At 44.7% G+C, this 22,753-nt stretch overlaps 1 protein-coding gene and 1 non-coding gene across 7 annotated transcripts in view; both read left to right on the top strand.

Moving 5' to 3' along the window:
• The first annotated feature begins 15,372 nt into the window (after nucleotides 1-15,372).
• LOC118583328 lies at nucleotides 15,373-15,532 on the top strand. The gene has a single exon (XR_004944906.1). It is a non-coding gene; the product is annotated as a U1 spliceosomal RNA (small nuclear RNA).
• Nucleotides 15,533-22,455: 6,923 nt separating this feature from the next.
• Gabpb1 (GA binding protein transcription factor subunit beta 1) overlaps nucleotides 22,456-22,753 on the top strand; it is a 55,117-nt gene continuing 54,819 nt past the window's right edge. For 3 of the 6 annotated variants that reach the window (XM_036184432.1, XM_036184430.1, XM_036184427.1), the window contains exon 1: nucleotides 22,456-22,687. The gene's annotated coding sequence lies outside the window, so the exon portion shown is untranslated. Of the gene's footprint in view, nucleotides 22,688-22,728; nucleotides 22,749-22,753 lie in introns of those variants that run through there. The other 3 variants (XM_036184431.1, XM_036184425.1, XM_036184424.1) reach the window with 1 other exon arrangement.

The following is a 22,753-nucleotide window of genomic DNA, read 5'->3' as shown; positions in this document are numbered from 1 at the left end:
AGCTGGGGATAACAAGTCAGTTGTGATGAACAAGAGATCAGCAGCACTGAAGAGACCCTTGCTTCATTGGGACAGAAGCTGCTCATTATCTAAGGCTGAAAAATCAGCTGTGGTTAAGAAGAGACCAGTACCACTTAAGTATTTCCTCTGGGTCTGCATGAAGAAATTGTGGACCAGAGGGCCACCAAAGCTGCATCTCAAGATGGCAACCAAACTTGGAAATACATGAGCCTTCCACATGGTACTGGTTTTAAGGGCAAGAAGGGCTCAGAGAGAACTTGGAGTTCGGTAGCAGGGTTTGAGTCCCCAAAGAGAGGACAACAGAGGTCACTGCTATGGTGCACTGAAAATGCCAGGACTGTGGGATGACAGACAAGAACAATGACAGGTGTAGAGTGGCACCAGCCTGAGCTTATAAAACAAGCTGCGTGTGCTTCAAACCTCAGACCCAGAGAGGTGGGGCTACCAGCAGATCATGGTTGAGTCCCAGATGTTGACCGCTGGACTATTCATACTGGTGGAATTTGGTTTTGCTTTGCTTTGGTTGTGACTGTGCCTTGGGTATTCCCTTTTTGTTTTGTGTTTGTTTTTCTAGACAGAGTTTCACTGTGTGGCCCTGGCTGTCCTGGAACTCACTCTATAAACCAGGCTGGCCTCAAACTCACAGAGATCCACCTGCCTCTGCCTCCCCAGTGCTGGGATTAAAGGTGTAGTCACCTTGCCTGACTGGGTATTTCTTCTTGAAGTAAAATGTATGCAGCTTGATTTTTACAGGAGCTATAGCTGAGAAACTTTGAACTTTAAAAGAGATATTGAATATTTTAAAGAGATTGAACTTTGAAAGTTTGACTTTTTTTTAAACCTTTAAAGTTGAACAGTATTTTATGTTATATTAATATGAGCTGTAGAGGAAAAAGGAAAGGTCATACTTTCTTTGTCTTTTGTTTTGTTTTGTTTTGTTTTTTGTTTTTTGAGTTTTTTTTGGTACAGTGTCTCACTATGCCTGTTGAACTGGCCTGGAACTCACAGAGATCTGCTTGACTCTGCCTTCCTGAGTGCTGGGATTAAAAGTGTGCACCATTAAGCCTGACTAAAAAGGTCATGGTTTAATAGTAATGTATTTGTGTGTTAAGATAACAACAAAGAGTCAACTGTGCTGGTTTAGGGTTTTTTTTTGGGTTTTTTTTGTTTTTCCCAACTTGACACAAACTAAAGTCATCTCTGAAGAGGGAACCTCAATTAAGATAATGCCTCTGTCGCATTAGCCTGTAGGCGAGACTGTGGGACATTTTCTTGATGAATGATTGATGTGGGAGGGTCCAGAGCACTCTGGGCAATGCCAGCCCTGGGCAGATGGTCCTGGGGTATATAAGAAAGCAGGCTGATGACCTGATGAAAGCACACACCTTTAGTCCCAGCACTTGGGAGGTAGAGGCAAGAGGATCTCTAGGAGTTTAAGGACAGACTTACACAGAAAGTTACAGGCCAGCTGGGACTACACAGTGAGACTCTGAGTCTAACAACAACAATAAGAAACAGGGGCTGGAGAGATGCCTCAGAGGTTAAAAGCACTGGCTGTTCTTGCAGAGGTCCTGAGTTCAATTCCCAGAAACCACACGGTGGCTCACAACCATCAATAATGAGATCTGGTGCCCTCTTCTGGCTTGCAGGTGAACATGCAGGCAGAACATTGTATTCATAATAAATACAATAAATCAAAAAAAAAAAAAAGAAAAGAAAAAGAAAAGAAAAGAAACAAGAAACAAGAACAACAATAAAGACAAGGAACCTCCACAATCCCCGACCCCCACCCCAAAAGAAAGAAAGCTGAGCAAGGCTTGGAAAACAAAGCCAGTAAGCAGTGTTCCTCCACATTCTCTGCTTCGGTTCCTGCCTTGAATTCTTCCTTTCATGAATTTCCTTTCATGATGGACTGTAGCTGTAAGATAAAATTAACCTTTTCCTCCCCTGAGTTGCTTTTGGTCATACTCTTTTTTTTTTTCCCCCCAGAGCTGAGGACTGAACCCAGGACCTTGTGCTTGCTAGGCAAGCACTCTACCACTGAGCATCTCTGATAACCAGTCACTCTGAAATCCATTCTTATACACACCACTGCTTTTATTTCTGAAGCCATTGATTCTATCCTTGAAGCGGATTGGTTAAGAAGACAAGATAGGATATTCACTTCAAGGATAGAATCAATGGCTTCAGAAATAAAAGCAGTGGTGTGTATAAGAATGGATTTCAGAGTGACTGGTTATCAGAGAAAGCATAGTCACACAATAGCAGTCTATTGCCTAGAGAACCTGTCAGAACCAGTAGCTCCTCAGCCCAGGAATCTAGATTCCTCAAAAATAAAAGGGATGGATTACGAAGTCCCGGTCCAAGCGTGAAGCCCTGGAAAGTACAAGTCTGCATTCAAAGGCTAAAGAATGTGGCATCTAGCATCTAACATCCCTGGACAACCGCAGCAACAAACAACAGACCTGCCCAAGTATCGTCAAGCGTTGAGCACAGCTGTCAGCCTCTCCTAGTCTCCCATCCTGTGCAAGTCTCGGCCTGCCAGGCATGCTGTTCACTTGGAGGATGACTTTCTTACTCACTTCATGGATCTACATGCCAAACATTTATGGAAGAAATATTCTCAGGGACACACCCAGAAGTGTACTTCCACCAATTTTATAGTCTCTCACCTCAGTCAAGTTGACAACCAAGTTCAACCATCACAACATGATACAGGACATCTTTTATATGTTTATTTGCTGGTTGTGTGTCTTCCTTAGAGGGTATCCTAGCTTACTGTCTATTGCTATGCTAGCTCACTGACCAAAAACAACTTGGGGAGGGTAGGCTTACCTGATCCTGATCACAGTCCTGATCACAGTCCATCAGGAGGGAAGTCAGGGCAGGAACTCAAGACAGGAACTGAAGCAAGGGCCTTGGGGGAGTGCTGCTTATTGGCTTGATCTCCAGCTTGCTTTCTTATACGACCCATCACCTTCTGTCCAGGGTTGGCACTGCCATAGTGGGCTGGGCCCTCCCACATCAATCATTAAAGAAGGAAATGCCCCATGGACCGACTAGAGACCAATCAGCTGGAGGCATTTTCTCAACCAAGGCTCCCTCTTTTCATATTACTTTAGTTTGTGTCAAGTTGACAAAATTCTAATCAGCATGATGACTTATCTGTTTGGGTCTTTGGTTAACTATCTTTAATTTATCTTACTTACAGTACTGAAGATTGAACCCAGGGCCTTGCATACGCAAGGCGAGTCTTCTACGACTAAGCTATATCCCTAGCCTTCTTACATTTTATCTGAGCCCCTGACACTGCTGAGCTCATTCAATGGCTCTGGCAGGCAGGCAGGCCTTGAACTTGTGACCTTCCTGTCTGGGCTTCCTGAGTAGCTGGGACTATAGGGCTGTTCAACTAGGCCTAGCTAGGGTTTAAAATCTATTTTGGAAATTTGAAAGTTCTTTGTACATTTTGGATAATGCCCTTTAATACACATGCCTTTCATGTTTTTTCCTGGCCTGCAACTGCTTTCCTTCTATTGTGTATTCTCAGTTTTTGAGAGTATAAGAGTCTTAAGTTGAGAAGTTTAAGCATCTTTGCTTTGAATCATTTGAAGTGAGTTTTTTGTTTCAAGACAGATGAAGAGATGTGGAGGCAGAAGGACTTCCTGGGAGCTGAATGTACTTAATTATGGGAGTAGTTGTTTACATTTTCACTAGGTGGTGAGTGTCAGAAGCACTCTTGTGTTAAGAATGTTATACACTAGGCATGCTGGTGCCTCAGCACTTGAAAGGATGAGGCAGAAAAATTGTGAGTTCAAGGCCATCCTAGGTTATGTAGCGAGACACTTGTATCTACCCCAGTATTTTTTTTTTTTTTTTTTCGAGACAGGGTTTCTCTGTGTAGCTTTGTTCCTTTCCTGGAACTCACTTGGTAGACCAGGCTGGCCTCGAACTCACAGAGATCCACCTGCCTCTGCCTCCCGAGTGCTGGGACTAAAGATTTGCGCCACCACTGCCTGGCCCCTACCCCAGTATTTTAAGGCCAAGTAGGCACATGCTATATGGCCTAAGCTGCCTGGAACTAACTATTGTAGCTCAAGCAGGCTTCTAACTCCTGCCTCAGTTTCCCTAGTGTTAGGATTATAAGATGAATGACCACACATTTAAAAGAGGTGTGTGTGTGTGTGTGTGTGTGTGTGTGTGTGTGTGTGTGTGTGTGTTATAACACAGGGCCCTCTACAGCACAGTATCTGGTGTGGAGATCTTTTTTCCCAGGCATTATGACAATGCTATAGCAGAAAAGCTAATGAGAAAATTAGCTGGTTAATCATACATATTAAGATTTTTACTTTAAACTGGACAGTGGTGGCACACGCCTTTAATCCCAGCACTCAGGAGGCAGAGACATGTGGATTTCTGTGAGTATGAGGCCAGCCTGGCCTACAAAGCAATTTCCAGGACAGGCAACAAAGCTACAGAGGGAAACCCTGTCTCAAAAAACTAAACAAAACAAAAAGATTTTTACTCTAGTCAGAAAAGAGTGAAATTCAACCTTGTGATCCTCATCTTTATTTTGCCCCATTAAAAAAAAATTTAACCCAGCAGTGGTGACGCATGCCTTTAATCCTAGCCCTTGGGAGGTAGAGGCAGGTGGATCTTTGTAAGTTCGAGGCCAGCCTGGTCTACAAAATGAGTTCCAGGACAGCCAGAGAAACCCTGCCTTGAAAAATCAAAAAAAAAAAAAAGAAAGAAAGAAAGAAAGAAAAAAAATTGACTTGAGATGGCAGGAATTGGAAGAGTTTGTTCTTGAGTTATATTGGGAAATTCACACTTGAATTGTACTGGGAAATGCACACTTGAATTGTACTGGGAAATGCACACTTGAATTGTACTGGGAAATGCACACTTGAATTGTACTGGGAAATGCACACTTGAATTGTACCAGGAAATGCACACTTGAATTTTACTAGGAAGTGCATACTGGAAAAGGAAAAGGATCCATTTTCTTTTGGATTGTGCTCCTTTAGGAAGTCTGAGTCCCAGGAAGGCCTATAAATGATAGTGAAGCCTAAAGGCGAATCATCACAACCTTATATAGGGTCTAGGAATGAGAGGCAGCAGAGAGGACTCAGTGGTTAGGAGCATGGTGCCCTTGCAGAGGCCCCAGATGCAGTTAGTTCCCAGCCCCGACATGGCAGCTCACAACCACCTATAACTCCAGTTCCAGGGGAACTTGTGTCCTCTGCTGAACTTTGTGGGCCCCTTCACACGCATGGTGCACATACAGACACTCAGGCACACACAAACACATAAATATATTTTATTTAAAAAACAGGAACAGGTGGAAAGATACAGTGTGTTCTTGGGTTAGAAGTGCAATGTTATTTGGAATGTCATTTCTCTCCAAATCCCATTTTCAGTGAAAGGAAATTCCCATCAAATTGTACATTCTCTGAGACAATAATGCATTATTTTTAAAATCAAGAATTCATAATACCCAGACATAGTGATTGCTCCTATTCCCAACAGCTGGGTTCCTGAGGTATAAAGACCACAAGCTCAAAACAGATCAAACAAAGAACAACAAAATGAATCTTTAATATGAAGCATACTTTTACTTTTTAAAAATTAGCGCTGGAGGCTGGAGAGATGGCTCAGAGGTTAAGAGCACCAACTGCTCTTCCAGAGGTCCTGAGTTCAATTCCCAGCACCCACATGGTGGCTTACAACCATCTGTAATGAGATCTGGCGCCCTCTTCTGTGTACATAATAAATAAATAAATCTTTTTAAAAAATTGCTGCTTTAAGGGGGCTGGAGAGATGGCTCAGAGGTTAAGAGCATTGGCTGCTCTTCCAAAGGTCCTGAGTTCAATTCCTAGCAACTCCATGGTGGCTCACCACCATCTACAATGAGATCTGATGCCCTCATCTGGTGTTCAGGCATACATGCAGGCAGAACACTAGATACACAATAGTAAATAAATAAATAAATCTTTTGCTGGGCAGTGGTGGCGCACGCCTGTAATCCCAGCACTCGGGAGGCAGAGGCAGGTGGATCTCCATGAGTTCCAGGCCAGCCTGGTCTACAGAGCTAGGCCAGGACAGGCTCCAAAGCTACAGAGAAACCCTGTCTTGAAAAACAAACAAACAAAACATTAGCTTATCAGGACTTTCCCATCTATCACTCACATGCCTATGTTAACGTTGGTGGTTTTTTGTTTTTTGTTTTTGTTTTTGTTTTAACTATTTCTTCTAAATGGTGAGTGATTTATGAGTAAGGAGTTCACTTCTACTACCACACCCTGCCAACACACATATAATTCTTGATCTTTACCCTTCTCCATCTCATCATTATTTTCTCTTAAGCTTCATGAAATACCTACATAATCTCAAGGAGACCAGAAAAGGGTCTCTTTATGTAACCTAGGCTGGTCTCTAACTTTTTTTTTTTTCCGAGACAGGGTTTCTCTGTGTAGCTTTGTGCCTTTCCTGGAACTCACTTGGTAGCCCAGGCTGGCCTTGAACTCACAGAGATACCTGGCTCTGCCTCCCGAGTGCTGGGATTAAAGGTGTGTGCCACTACCGCCCGACTTTTTTTTTTTTTAATTTAAAAAAAAGTTTATTTATTTTATGTATGAATGTTCTGTCTGCATGTATGCCTTTATTCCAGAAGGAGGCATCAGATTCCACTAGAGATGTTTGTGAGCCGCCATGTGGTTGCTGGGAATTGAACTCAGGACCTCTGGAGGAGCAGTCAGTGCTCTTAACTACTGAGCCATCTCTCCAGCTCCCAAGCTTTCTTTTACTTACTAACTTGTAGAAATACTTATTCTGGGCATGAACCTTTTTTTTTTTTTTTTAAGATTTATTTATTTATTATGTGTACAATGTTCTGTTTGCATGTATCCCTGCAAGCCAGAAGAGGGAGCCAGATCTCATTACAGATGGTTGTGAGCCACCATATGGATGCTGGGAACTGAACTCAGGACCTCTGGAAGAACAGCCAATGTTCTTAACCTCTGAGCCATCTCTCCAGCCCAGAGCCTTTTTTTTAAATTTATATATTAACATATCTTATTTCATCCTGTAGCTTGCCTTTTAATATTTTTATTGGTGCCTATTATCGTTCCAATGGAAAACATCCCCACAAGGCTCAGGTATTTGAACACCACCAGATGGTGGTGCTGTCTGGGGAGGTCATGGAACTGTGAGGAGGTGAGACATTCCTGGAGGAAGTGAGCCAAATGAAGGTGGCTGTACAGCATGGTCCCACTCTGTTCTCTCTCTGCTTCTTGACTGTCAGGCTGCCTCCTGCTCCTGCTGCAGTGGCTTCCTCATCATGATGGACGCGATCCCTCTGGAACTGTGAGCCAAACAAAACAAAACAAAACAAAACAAAACAAAACAAAAAAGCAGTTTTCTTCCCCAAGTTGCTTTAAAACAAAAACAACAACAACAAAAAAACCCCTCACTCTGTAGCCCAGGCTGGCCTTGAACTCACAGAGATCCGCCTGCCTGTGCCCCCTCCCCTGATTTAATTTTTTTTTTCCTTCCGAGATAGGGTTTCTCTGTGTAGCTTTGGATCCTATCCTGGATCTCACTCTGTAGACCAGGCTGGCCTCGAACTCACAAACACCCACCTGCCTCTGCCTCCAGAGTGCTGGGATTACAGGTTTGCGCCACCATCGCCCGGCTCCGACTTAATTTTTTAAGAAGGGGAACATTGTGATCTGTGATATGAATTCTGACGGAGTCAGACCAGCAGCTTTCTACAGCAGGAATACAGGGAAAGTGGCTACACAACTCTACTTCAGTGCAGTGTCCCCACTGAAAAGGCCATGTAGCAAGCTATTCAGAAGTCAGCATTTTGGTTAAGTAACTAATAGTTCTTATAAAAGTAAAATGCAGGGCTAAGGTTGTAGCTCAGTTAGCAGAGTGCCTGCCTAGCATGCACAAAGCCTCAGCACTGCATAAAATAGATACGCTTCACATCTGTAATCCTAGCACTTGGGAGGTTCATAGTGAGTTGGAGGCCAGTCTTGGATGCATGTGACTGTAAATAAATATTTTGCAGGTAAACACTGAGACAATCTGAATTAGAATGTGAGATTCTTTATCTCCAGTCACAGAAACATTTTGTCTTTCTAAGGCGAATCTCTTCTTGTGATTTAGATGTGAAATGTCGCCTATAGGCCCCTGTGTTTGAACTAATCCTCAGCTGGTGACAGTGGTTTAGTATGTTGTAGAACCTTTAGGAGGTGGGGGGCCATGCTGGAGGAAGTGGGTCACTTGGGGCAGGGTGGGGAGTATTATAGCTGCCCCCACTTCCTGTCTGCTCTGCTTCCTGACTGAGATCTTGATGTGACCATCTACCTTAAGCTACTGCAACCATGCTCTACCTGCCAGGATATAAGTGAAAACAAATCTTTGTTCTCTTAATTTGCTTCCTGTCGGGTACATGGTCACAGCAACAAGGGAAATTCCTAATAGCATTCCTGCTGTTGTACCCAGAGTCCCCCAAAGACCACCAAGAGACCAAATCTGATGCAAAAGCCAAGAGTCTTTGTACTATTAAGAGTTAACTTGGGACTCAGTCTGATGCAGCAGCAGAGCAGGAGAGACCCTGAGTAGCAATGGGCAGGATTTTTGAAGCAAAGAGGCCCTTGGGGTCTGCAGACTACATAGGAACAGACTCAGGATTGGATTATTCGGGTGGCAATCATGTTAGTAACTTTTAATTGGCTAGGGTTAGCTGGGGGTTACAGTTACCATTTTGGGGCAGGCCTGGACAAGTCCCAGGCTCTGTCCTTGAGCTGCCGGGGAGGCTGGCTGGCCTAGCATGTACTGTGGGGGCTGGCTGACTCAGTGGCCCAGGCTCTGACCTTGACTCATGCACATAGCTCTAAGTTGGTGAGGTGTCCCAGACAGTAAATAACTGACTGAACCTTGAACAGTCAGAGTTTGTGCAGAAAGGGAGCTACTGCAAGGACTATGTCTTTTGTTCATGGCCCTCCCAGAAACTGCTTGCTCAAGTCTCAGGAAACTGACATTGAGGCCTGATCTCTGAGAGAAGACTGAGCAGCCTGCTATGGGGTCGGCTTGGTCCTTTTCCCTACCTCTGACACTGAGCTTTCCCTGTTGTTTATGGCCCCCTCTTCTACCACAGCTCTTGAATCTATGTAACAGCTTCCCTCCAACCTACAAGCCAGTCTCTCCCATTCATTTTACTAAGGAAAGCCTAACTACCGTCCTCACACACTCTTCCTTCACTGCCAAAGTCCCCAAAACAATCACATCTGGTGCCTGTGCTTTCTCATTTCTACCTAATTAGCTGGCCCTGTTTTTTATTGTGCATTTGCTCTTAGAAAACTGGCCAAAAAGCTAGCACATGATCGTATTTGCCTCTTGTCTCTACCAGTGTATAAAAACTATGCTTTTAATGCTTCCCAGAACCAGGATGTCCAAACTGATTTTTCCCATTCCTCCTGAGACTTTTCTCTCATTTCTTCTTTCTGTTGAGATACTCAGGTTGTACTGAATGTATCATTATAACCCAATCGTTCCCCATAAAAAACAAACATACTTCTTGGGACTGTCTTCCCTACTACATTTTTAGTCTCAAAAACAGGTTTAAAATAATTTAAATTCTTGCAAGTCCAGTTTATCTTAATACCTTGCACAGAGATAGCTGTAATCTATTTGAGTGCAGGTAGCCCCAGGCTAGCCCCCAAACCACTGTGAAGCAGAGAATGACCTGAATTCCTCCTGCCCTCACCTCCCAAAAGCTGGAATTACAGGCATGTACCAACATGCCCAGTTTATAGAAATACCTTACATTCTTATTGGTCAGTGTATTCATCCATTTTCTATTGATAACAAAATATCTGAAGTTGAGCAGTTTAAAAAGAAAAGAAGTTTATTTATTTTACAGTTTTGGAGCCTGAAAGCCCCAGATGAGGAAACCTAGGTCTCTTCTCCAGTGGGAGCTTTCTTGTGTTGCAACATGGCGGAGCAAGGGCAAGGCAAACAAGGAAGGAATTCATGTAAGGGCAGCCTCAATCCGTAATTACCGTCTCTCTTGGGATCTACCCAGGGGCCTGGAAGAACTACATTATTTCCTTCTGCGGACAGCGCTCCTTACCTCATCACCTTCTAATGGGCCCTACCCCTTTAAAGTACTCTCTCAACTTTGCTACACTGGCTTCTAAGGTCCAGATAGGAACTCTGGGAAGACACACTCAAACCGTAACAGATGGCAATCATTGAAAAGCTAGAGATATGGCCTTGTCATTAACGGCCTTGTGTAGGCTGGTAGGAAGGTCCTTCCACAGGCTCCCTACACGATTGGCACACTAGACTTGCCTTTTCATCAGGTCAAACTGCCACACCTCAAGAGCACAGTGTTCCAAAGCTAGAATGCTAGAGACAGGCCCAAGGAAATAGCTATAATATCTTCTTTGCACCTGTCTTCAGAAAGTGGTAATTTAGGTTTCTGTTAATAAGTACTGCCGCTTGGGAAAGCTGTTCACTTATTTCTTCATCGTTTTGTAAATCGCTTTGTAGAAAAGGAGGATGTTAATTATTCAGTAACATGGGTGGAACTGTCACAGAACCAAGACTTGAAAGGAGTCTGTACGACTCTTAAGCACAAGCTCTTTTTGCTTCATCTTTAACACACTCATGTTTCTGCAGAAACAGCTTTGTGGAGAGCATAACCCTCCAGGACCAAACATCAAATTTACATAAAAAACGTCTTTGAGGAAATCCTTGGGAAACTTCCAGAAACAAAGATCCTCAATTTATAATAAGAGCACTGGAGACTCACAGCAGGGAAAGTGAGGCAGGTTATTTTGCAAAGCCAGGCATCAGCCTAGAATGGAAGACACACAGATGTAGCCAGCCGCAGTCCCTCCCTCCTTCTCCCCACTTGATGAGTCATCAGTAGGGACCGATCTTAGGTCTTCCTGCTCCCTTGATTGCAATACTTGTCTTTTTCTCAATGAAAACTGGGAGTCATTTCTGCAGTTTATATCCTGTTTATTTTCAAGCTTATCATGCACATGATCTTGTCACCATTTTGGTGGAAGGTTTTGCCCCTTTTTAGTTAGGGTTCTATCGCTGTGCTGGAACACGATGACCAAAAGCAAGTTGGAGAGGAAAGGGTTTATTTCCCTCAGGCGTCAGTATAATAGTTCCTCACTGAAAGCGGTCAGGGCAGGAACTCCAGGAACCAAGAAAGCAGTCAGGGCAGGCATCTGGAAGCAGGAGCTGATCGATGCAAAGGTCCTGGAGGAGTGCTGCTTATTTTCTCTCCATGTCTTGATCAATCAACTTTCTTATAGCCAGGGGTAGCACTACCCACAGTGGGCTGGACCTCTTCCCACCCATCATGAATTAAGAAAATGACCTACAGGCTTGCCCACAGCTGGATTTTATGGAGGCATTTTCTCGGTTGATGCTCCCTTCTCTCGAGTGATTCTGGCTTGTGTCAAGTAGACATAAAATTAGCCAGCACCCCCCCCCTCCAGTTAATCTTTCCAGGAAATACCCTTATAGACTTCCTCAAGCTTGTCTCTTAGTTGATTCCAATGCCGATGCAGCTGATAGCAAAGATTAACCATCACAGTGACTTCCTGATTAAATCGGTGCTCACTATTTTGAGAGCCTGGGTGTTGGTTTGAGTGAAAATGTCCCGTGGGCTCAGATAGTTGAGCACTTGGTCCCCAGTTGGTGGCACTGTTGGGTAGGTTTAAGAGGTGTGCTCTTGCTGGGCGGTGGCGGCGCACGCCTTTAATCCCAGCACTCGGGAGGCAGAGGCAGGCGGATCTCTGTGAGTTCAAGGGCCAGCCTGGTCTATAGAGTGAGATCCAAGACAGTCACCAAAACCATACAGAGAAACCCTGTCTCGAAAAAAAAAAAAAAAAAAACGAAAAAAAAAAGGGGTGTGCTCTTGCTGGAGGGGGTGTGTCACTGGGGTAGTTTCCACATTTGAAAATTTGCTGCTCCAGTCATTGGGCCCGCCTGCTGCTATGCTTCCCACAGTGATGGTCATGGACCACTATCCCCCTGGAACCTAAGCCTAAATAAAACCTTCTTGCTAGAAGTTGCCTTCGTCATGGTGTTTTTGTTTTTTGTTTGTTTTTAGAGCTGAGGATCGAACCCAGGGCCTTGCGCTTGCCAGGCTTGCTTGCCAGGCGAGCGCTCTACCACTGAGCTAAATCCCCAGCCCCCGTCATGGTGTTTTATTCCAATAAGAAAGCAACCAACACAGTGAGCCCTGGAGAAATTTACTTGCTCCATGTTTTAAAAAAATAATAGCACATTTGTTTATAACATAGTTTACTAAAAAGTTTAAGCTGATTGTTGGGACTACTCCAAACACAAAGATTCATTTCAAAGTATCAGTGCTGAGAATGTGGCTGGGGCACTGCCCCCTCCCCCCAAAAACCCCAAACACCCCTCCCAGAAAACAAAACAAAACACAGATCTTGCCTCAAATAAACAGTTTGTTCTGGAACCACGTAAGAGTGATCATGCCTGGGAACAGACTCAAATTGCCCAAAATCCTGTATTTCAACATGGTATCAGTTTCATGAAGTTTTTATAGTAATAGAACAAAGACAGTGATAAATCCAAGCCTTTCGTTTTTTTTCTAGACAAGGTCTCATGGTGTGGTTCTGGCTGGCTTGTAACTCATAGAGATCCACCTGCTTCTGCCTCCCGAATGCTGGGATTAAAGCTTGAGCCAGCATTCACCTTTTTCCCCCACAGCAGTCCTAAGCTGGGGGTGGTGGCAAATGCCTTTAAGCCCAGCACATAGGAGGCAGAGGCAGGAAGACCTTTGTGAGTTTGAGGTCAGCCAGGGCCACATTAGTGAGTTTTTCGAGACAGGGTTTTTCTGTGTTGCTCTGGCTGTCCCAGACCCAGGCTGGGATCTGCTTCCTATGTGCTGTGATCATACCATATGCATACACGACCAAGCCTGGCTTACACACTTTAGTCTTTAATGTTGTTTTATGTATGTTTTCCTAAGTGCATGTATATGTATCACACGTACACAGGTAGCCACAGAAGCCAAATCTTCATGGAAATGGATTTACAGATGGTTGTGACCTATCCAACATGGATTGTGAGAACCAAACACTATAACAGGAGAAAGTGGTCATAACTGCTGAACCACCTCTCCAGTCACTCAAGGCACTTTTAAAATACACTGGTAGAAATGTCTGCTTGCCGGATGGTGGTAATGAATATCTTTAATCTTGGCATTTGGGAGGCAGAGGCTGGAGGATCTCTGTGAGTTTGAGGCTAGCCTGGTCTACAGAGCGAGTTCAAGAACAGCCAGGGCTACACAGAGAAACCCTGTAGTTTTCCAACCCAATCCAACCATCTGCTTCACAGCTTAAAGGAGAGCAGCAAAGTCTGCAGTAGGTCTCAGGTGTAACCTGCACACTCCCAGCTTCTGGGGCAGGAGAAGCTAAGGATCTGCTTGTGCAGCTCAAAAGGATTCACATTAGGTTACACAGAGACAGGCAATAAATTGTTGTGGAGGGGGCTAAGATAGCAAGGAAATTGGGCTCAGGGCCTGCTTATTTCTACTTTCCGCAGTTGAATTTCTGGTCAGTCAATCCATCTTATAGAATGTTTAATGCAGGTGTGGCTCCTTTTTTTTCCACCCCCTTCTGGGGACTTCAGCTAACGTTGTACAAGATCTCCAATGGAGATGGGTGATCAGATATTGCTTTTGCTGACCCAGTATTCATTCTGCAGTCCTCAGAACAAGGAGTAACTTCCACTTGTGTTAGTTAATATTTTGTTTATTATATAATATTGTGGTGCACACTTTTAATTCCAGCACTTTCTGGGAGGCAGAGGCAGGCAGCTTCTCTGTATGAGGCCAGCTTCTGTGAGTTCAAGGAAACCCTGTCTTGAAGCTCCCTAAACCTCACCCCAATTTTATTTTTAAGTATTATTTTTATATGACTTAAGTTGATGTGGTGAGTTCTTTGATTGGTGTAGACAAAGTAACTGAAAGTCTTCTGGAAGGAGTGCACCACTCTGTTGTGGAATATATATGTACTTTAACTACATAAAGGAGTTGTGTTTATTTATGCTGCATTTAATTATGTAAAGACGTGTTGCTGTGTCACTTGCTTGCCTAAGGTACCTGATTGGTCTAATAAAAACCTGAGCAGCCAATAGCTAGGAAGGAGAAGGAAGTCGGGGCTAGCAGGCAGAGAGAATATATAGAAGGGAAATCTAGGCTCCAGAGAGAAGAGGACGAGGGAGAAAGAGAGGGACACATCTGGGGCCAGAAGCCAGGCAGCTGCCAGCCAGCCAGCCACGGAATAGAACATACAGAAAGAAAGGTAAAAAGACAAAATGTAGATGAAAAGAAACAGGACAGCCTAAGTTAAAAGAGCTAGTGAGAAGCATATGATAAGGCCAAACATTCATAACTAATATTAAGTCTCCATGTCATGACTTGGGGGCTAGTTGGTGGACCAAGAGAAAGCCTGCTACATCACTCTAAATGCCATTAAGAAATTTTGGGATTCTTGGGAGGGGCTAAAACTACCATTATGAGAATCTGGAAGATGTTAATTCTAATCCTCATGTGTCAGTTTGAGGGTTTCAAAACTTCAGTGTAGTCAGTAAATGCTGATGTGGTCAAGTAGCAGGGGAGCTAGCAGTGGAGGCTAAGGATTGGACATAATTCCTACTAATAGTTTAGCAAAGAAAGGGATTTCTTGGGTTGGGGATTTAGCTCAGTGGTAGAGCACTTGACTGGCAAGCACAAGTCCCTGGGTTCGATCCTCAGCTTAAAAAAAAAAAAAAAAAAGGATTTCTTTCTTTAAAATTAATTTATGGTGACGCATGCCTTTAATCCCAGCACTCGGGAGGCAGAGCCAGGTGGATCTCCGTGAGTTCAAGGCCAGCCTGGGCTACCAAGTGAGTTCCAGGAAAGGTGCAAAGTTACACAGAGAAACCCTGTCTTGGAAAAACAACAACAAAAGAAATAAAAAACAAAACAAAATTAATTTATTTATACTTATTGCCTCCCATATGCTCATAGGGAGTGGCACTATTAGTAGGTGTGGCCTTGTTGGAGGAAGTGTGCCACTGAGGGGGTGGGCTTTGAGGTCTCATATATATTCAAGATATGCCCAGTGTCTCAGACCACTTCCTGCTGCTTGTGGGACAAGATGTAGGACTGAGCTCCTTCTCCAGCACCATCTCTGTCTGCTCGTCATCATGTTGCACCATGATGATAATGGACTAAACTTGAGAAGGTAAGGCACCCCAATAGAATGTTTTCCTTTGTAAGAGTCGTCATGGTGTCTCTTCACAACAATAGAGACCCTAACCAAGACACTATGATCATATAGGTGGGGTTCTCAGGGCAAGGTTCATCCATTGTAGTCTGGATATGCTGAACCCTACGATTTCTCCCAATGTGGAAAATCTGACTATATTAGTTGTGGCAGTGGGGATTGCATTTATTCTGTCCCTTACAAAAAATAAAATACTTTAAAAATTACATGCATGTATTTTTTTTTTTTTTTTTTGTGCGGGGGAGGGAACAGGTACATCCACATGCCATGGAACACATGTGGCAGTCAGAGGACAACTCACAGGCATCAGTTCTCTTCTACCACGTGGGACATGGGGATCAAACTCAGGCCATCAGGCTCGGTGGCATGAGCCTTGACCTGCTGAACCATATCACTACCTGTCGTTTAGCAGTTTCTTCCAGGATTTGATTTCACATGGGGCAGTTCATTCAGACACAGGATGTTTACAGGGAGCTGAAACAATAAGATGGAGGTGAAACTCTATCCTGCAGGGAAGTCTGTTAATCTCAGGAAGGAAACAACTCAAATAGCCTCAGGAAGTCCCTAAAAACAGAAAGATTCACTAGGCTCCTCCCTCCCCAAATGTGTAGATAAGCAGTAGAGACTCCTGAGACATTCTTAGACAAGACAAGCTGCCTAGAACAGGATTTCAACTTGTGGGTTGAGACCATCTGAGACACTCCCTCAGTAGCAAAATCAGTTACGAACTAGCAACAAAAATAAATGTTTGGTTGGGGATTTCTTCCTCCTTTTATTTTTTATTTTTTAGTCTGGTGTGATCCGACACAGGACAGTCTGGGAATTGAATTCAGGTCCTCTGGAACATCAGTCAGTGCTCTTATCCATTAAGCTATTTCTCTCCTCTCATGGTTGGGGATTCCTAAGACCACTGGAAATATGTATTTTCTGAGGGTCACAACCCACATGTTGAGAACCACTGGCCCAGAAGAATCCCAGACAAGAAACATTGCTTAGAAGAAGCAGAGACCGGCCAAGCTGCCTGGAAGACATTTAGAACAACTGAACTACCTGGAAAGGACATTCTCCAAGCTGTTGAGTGGCCTACAGGCTCTGCAGTGTGCCCCAGGCTTCCAGCTTTTGTGAACTGTCTCCCACGCTGGGTTGGGATTTTGGTAATATAACTGTCTTTGAGTTATTTCTGGCCCTGTAAATAACCCTAATTAAATTCTGGTGTTCACCAACTTGGACTTTGGTGGTATCTTTATTTTGTTCTGCCATGTTCCCCATCTGGTAAGTAGACATTTGTTCACGTCTCTTCCCAGGAATAGTCACACCACATCATCCCAGAAAGCAGTTTCTTTTTTTTCTTTTCTTTTCTTTTTTTTTTCAGAGCTGAGAACCGAACCCAGGGCCTTGTGCATGCTAGGCAAGTGCTCTACCACTGAGCTAAATCCCCAACCCCCAGGAAGTAGTTTCTTAAAATGGATTCTGTTTCTGGTGAAGATGCTACAAACACTACCAAAACAATCGTGAAGGATTCAGAGTATTAGATAATCTGTTGTCATTGCTTTTCTTGGTCACTGTGATCAAATACAGGACAGGAGGCAAACTTATGGAGTGAGGTTTATTTTGGGCACATCTTGGCACGGATGGCATGGTAGTGGGAGCCACTCTTGGCTGCAGCAGAAATGTGAGGCTACTGGCTCACGTCTAAGCAGGTCAGGAAGCAGACAGGACAGGAAGCAGGGTTGGGCTATAAATACGAAGGCTTGCTCCACCCCCTCAACCAGCACTGCCTATAGCTAAGCCCTACCTTCAAAATGTTCTATAACATCTCAAAACAGCATTCTAGCTGGGGACCAAGTATTCAAACATCTGAACTTGGGGGGATCAATTCACATCCAAACCTCAATATTTGCTAAAGCAGCAGCAAGGTGAACAAAATGCTGTCACAGAGTATCTATCGCATGTTACAGGGATGGGGGAGGTGGCTCAGTGGCAAAGTGCTTGCTGTGAAAACACGAGGACCGGGGTTTGGATGCCTACATATAACAGAGCCCAACCTGGACTTCCAGACCCATTCTGCCTACTCACCAGCCTACTCACCAGCCTAACAGCCACCCCAAGCACTGCGCTGCCCAGTGTGTATAGAGTTTAACACAGATCTCCATTCCACCCATCTGCCTACCTAACCATGATGCTCCATTACTGTATGTAAGATGACCTGGTACTCCAGGTGTAGATCCCCAGAGCCAGTTTGCTACCATACCTACATCAGGATACCTCGGGACCATGTGACATGCTGTGTGTCTGACCCAAGATAAAGACTCCAGTGTGGTCTCTACTCATCCCACCCCCATTGTAGGACGTTGTGGCATCTTGTGCCCCACAACCAAAAAGCACTGTCCATTTCAAATATGGCTCCACCCCCTGCCACCCAAAAACCATCTGCAGAAGCCAGCAAGCCCTCTATAGACTTGATGATCAGCAGCAAGAACTTTATAAGCCTACAGAAGGGGGCTGGAGAGATGGCTCAACAGTTAAGAGCACTGGCTGTTCTTCCAGAGGACCAAGGTTCAAGTTCCAGCAACCACATGGTGGCTCACAACTATCTATAACTCCAGTTCCAGGGGATCCGACACCCTCTTCTAGCCTCCTCTGGTCTTTCCAGGCACTAGGCATGGACAGAGACTTACATTCATGCAAAACACCCATACACACACACACACACACACATACACACACACGCGCGCGCGCGCGCGCGCGCAAGAACATGAGATATTCTTGTACTAATAACAGTTCTTACTATAAAGTACAAAAAATAAAATTAGATTTGGCATCTTCTGAAAACTTGATCCTTCTGACTCTCTTCATGCTTCTAGAGTAGCATTATAAAAATGATCTGAAAGGCTGGGATGTAGCTTGGTTAACAGAGATCCAGTCCTGGATTTGAGCCACAGCACCACATGTAGTGGTGTATACCTGTTATCTGGTAGGGACTAGAAGACCAGGAATTGAGGGCCATTCTTAGCTACACAATACCCTTCCTTAAAAAAACAAACAAATGCAGGGCAGTGGTGGTGCACACCTTTAATCCCAGCACACAGGAGGCAGAGGCAGGAGGATCTCTGTGAGTTTGAGGTCATCTGGGTCTACAAAGTGAATTCCAGGAAAGCCAAGGTTGTTACTAGAGAAACCCTGTCTCAAACCAAACCAAACCAAACAACCAAACAAATAAAAAGAGATACATTTATAAAACAAAATTACTGGAAAAGGGAAATTAAAAAAACATCCAAGAGCTAGGCATGGTGATGCATAGGCAGGTGGATCTGTTTGAGGCCAGCTTAGTCTACAGAGTTCCAAGGACAGCCAAAGAAACTGCCTAGAAAAAACAAAAAATCATGCAACAATACAGTTCTGGATGGTACATTTACAGATATTAATCTGCGCTCCATGCTTCTAAATGCTTACTCTTTTTTAAATGTCTTGGCTGGTAACAAAGTGAAGGGTCTGCAGACTGACACTAACTAATGAATTGGACTTTTGGCGGCATTGTTTTAGAATAATCAAAGCTAACTGAACCTCATAAAGTCAAAACAATAGAAGGAAGCATTGGTCTTAGTCAGGAGTCACCACATGGCCACCTAGTGGCCTCTTTCTAGCCTTAAACAGAATGCTGGCCCCCAAATCACTCATGGGTCAGTGTTTCTAGGGTTGAATTCACAATCCTTTAGCTTAGCATTCAAGGCTTTCTGGCCTAGTCTCAAACTTTTTTTGGTAGTGCTATGGATACTCAGGGCTTTATGCTTTAAATATAACTTACACACTAGATTTCAAATAGTGGAAAAAAGAATGTAAAATACTAAATTAGCTGGGCGACGGCGCACACCTTTAATCCTAGCCCCTCAGGAGGCAGAGCCAGATGGATCTCTGTGAGTTCGAGGCCAGCCTGGTCTACAGGGTGAGATCCAGGACAGGAACCAAAACTACACAGAGAAACTGTCTTGGAAAACAAACAAACAAAAATCAACTCTATCTTTATTTATTTATTTAAGATTTTCGAGACAGGGTTTCTCTGTGTAGCTTTTGCGCCTTTCCTGGAACTCACTTTGGAGACCAGGCTGGCCTCGAACTCAGAGATCCGCCTGCCTCTGCCTTCTGAGTGCCACCACCGCCTGGCGGCAATCTTTAAGACATTAATTTCACATTTTTAATGCAACTACTACAAAATTATACGTAGCTTATATTTCTACCTGATGGCAGTAGCTTAGGCAACCATACTCAAAGCTTAGATACGCTATTGGTTCTTCTTCCCCTCCCTCCACACTTAATGGCTTAATGTCTATTAAAGCTGTGTTTTGGATCCATCTGCTCTCTCCATCTCTACTGCCATGGCCACGCCACTCCGTTCCCTACGGCTATCAATGACCTCATCTTCCCAAAGCTGCAGTTATCTCCCACCATCCCTCCTTTGCTCCTTGTCTACTTCAGCCACCTGGATCTCCTTTCTGACCTCCCACCCCCGCTGATTTCACAAACTGCCCTAACTTCTTCCCAGTCAGGGCCTAGCTCAGAGCAAACGGCAGGTGAGCCCACCTCTGACCAAGTGCCAGTATTTAGTCTGCTTTCTCACTTTATCCATCCCCCCCCCCCTTTTCCTTTGTGAAACTATTATGGAACATTATCTCTCTTTGTTTGAAATCTTTAGTCTTTCTTCCCTTGATGTTCTTTGTTGCTACTTTTATCTTTTCTAGTACACAAAACAGTATCAGGCAGAGTGGGTGTTCCAACAAACAACTGCTGAATGAACACAGCTAACGGTTGATTAGACAGGACCGGGCTTTACGTGATCAAAGAGGCGTAGCCTTTCCCAGCACACATTCCTCTCTGCTTCCACTCCCAGTGAACACATTACCATCCTTCAGGTACTCCTCTGACACACTTGACAGTCACCTTTGACATCTTCCAGACAGTCTCTCATCCAGTCAAACAGATTCTCCAAATTCTCAACAAGCAGTTGTGATTTTCTTCATTTCTACTTACGACTACCTCAACCCAAGTCATTATAGCCTTCCCAATGACTATTTCTCATGCCTTAGACTTTATTTATTTTTGCTTTTATGGTTACATGACCAGTCAAAGACATCAATTCATTCATTCATTCACACGGCATTTGAGGCTGTCACTAAACCTCTACAGGTACATCTCTGGGAATGCTTAGAATGATGTCTTTTTTACTTTGCTTGTTTCTTAAACCTTTGCATTATTATTCCTTTGGCTGGGGGGCCTTCACCAATTCCCTTACTAATGTGAACCTGATTCTTCCTTCCCACGTTAGTGTGTGTGTGTGTGTGTGACCCTCCTCCGAAATCACACCAAAATTCGGCAGCTTTCCTGCCATTGTAATCACTGATAATGTATACTCGTTTATGACCTATAGCACAACAAAGGCAAGAATTTTGCGGCAACCATTTACTCAAAATGTTATGGGAAGGTGTGACAATTAAAAAAAACCGTAACAGCTGGATATATTGGCTAAACCTTTAATCTCAGCAACTGGGAGGCAGAGGCAGGTAGATCTTTGTTGAGTTTGAGCTCAGCCAGATCAACATTTTGAGTTACAGGAAAACAGCCAGAGCTTCACATATTCACATAGTGAGGCTCTGTCTCAAAAGAAAAGCAAAACAAAAACTACAAAAAACCCAAAACAATAAAATATTTAAAAAAAAAAAAAGACTATTGTCCCTCCCCCCATATTGCTTACTTTGCTATTCTTTAGTTAAGTCACACTGACTACAAACTTTCACCATGTTAGTAAAAAGGGCAAGTGGAGACACAACGATTACGCATTTGAAGGCATCTTAGGATACATTGCCGGAAGTGTCCCAGATGCCAAAAGTTCCACGGGTAGTGGACTTCCCTGTTGAACATACCAAAGCGAGTAAGTTAAAATTTACGAGGTTTTTTCTTCATAAATCGCCATCTCCCAATACACTTTTGGTACATTAAAAATGAAACTCGCCAGGGGTTGGGGATTTAGCTCAGTGGTAGAGCGCTTGCCTAGCAAGTGCAAGGCCCTGGGTTCGATCCTCAGCTCAAAAAAAAAAAGAAACGAAACTCACTGGGTGGTGGTGGTGCTCACCTGTAATCCAAGCACTCGGGAGGCAGAGGCACTGGGATCTCTGAGTTCAAGGCCAGCCTGGTCTACAAAGCCAGTTCCAGGACAGGCTCCAAAGCTACAGAGAAACCCAGTCTCGAAAAAGAAAAAACAAAACAAAACCCAACCAACCAAAGAAAAAACAACAAAACCAAAAACAAACAAAAACAAAACACTCAACGCCCGGCGAAGTAGCGCACGCCTTTAATCTCAGCAATCCAGAGGCAGAGGCAAGGGGGTCTCTGTGAGTTCAAGACCACTCTGGTATACAAATTGTTAGGACAGCCAAAGGCTCTTACAGAGAAACCCTGTCTCGGAAAATAAAAAAAATCTTGACATTGCAGGCATGGAGAAAAGTGTCACTATTACAACATAAAACAACAACAAAAAACCACCAAAACCGCAGAAACATTCTCCTCACACACGATCAGTTTACGCCAGGTGAAGAGGACACATCTTTTGTTCTGCACTGACACCTCCAACAGCGCCTCCGGGTCTACCTTCCAGGAAGGACCACTCAAAGGTAAATCCTAGGTTCCTAGTGGCCCTTCCGCCTGCCGGGAATCTGCTACAACACCCCACGAGCAAGTTTAAGCTCCAAACGTCCCGCAGTCCCCGGGTTTCGGGTGCCACGCCGGGGAGAAAGGACGCTTAGCACACGCACCCTAGTTCCCACACATCCCGCCCCACGGCGCGGAACACCCGGCCGCGCACATGGCCTCCGCAGCGCTCACCCCGCTGCCGCGCAGGCGCCGGGCGAGCCGGGACTTGCGGTCGCCCAGTGGATCATTCCGCCGCAGCCTTTGTGTGGCCGAGCGCTAGAAATGGCTTATTTCCTTTCTCTCTGTTTAAAGTCAAAACCAGACCCTTTCGTCCCTTTCTCCCGCCGGAACGGGGCTGGGGGAGGGTGGCGGCAGGCCTGCTCCCGGGGGCAGAGGGGCGGAAACCGGCGCGGGCTGGCGAAGCCGCCGCAGGCATGCTGGGAGCTCGCCCGCCGTGTCCCTCCGCGCCGACGGGGACTTTTCGGTGGGGATTTTGGGCGCCGACCAGACGCGGCATTTTCGGAAAATAGCGCCCTGTGCAGCGAAGCGCTCTGTGTGTGGCGGGGCCGCGTCAGCCCTGCCGGCTCCGAGGCGCCGCGGTCCCCGCACCTCCTCCCGCTGCTCCCCCGCCGCCGCTCCCGAAGCTTTTCCAGGTCAGTGCGGGTCTGTGTAGGGCCCTGTTACCACCGGATGTGGAAGTTGATCTCTTCGCTGGTAAA

This window comes from Onychomys torridus, chromosome 4 (genome assembly GCF_903995425.1).
Source record: "Onychomys torridus chromosome 4, mOncTor1.1, whole genome shotgun sequence".
Classification (NCBI taxonomy): domain Eukaryota; kingdom Metazoa; phylum Chordata; class Mammalia; order Rodentia; family Cricetidae; genus Onychomys; species Onychomys torridus.
Note: the sequence above shows the minus strand (reverse complement) of the source record. Positions and strands in the feature narration are given on the sequence as shown.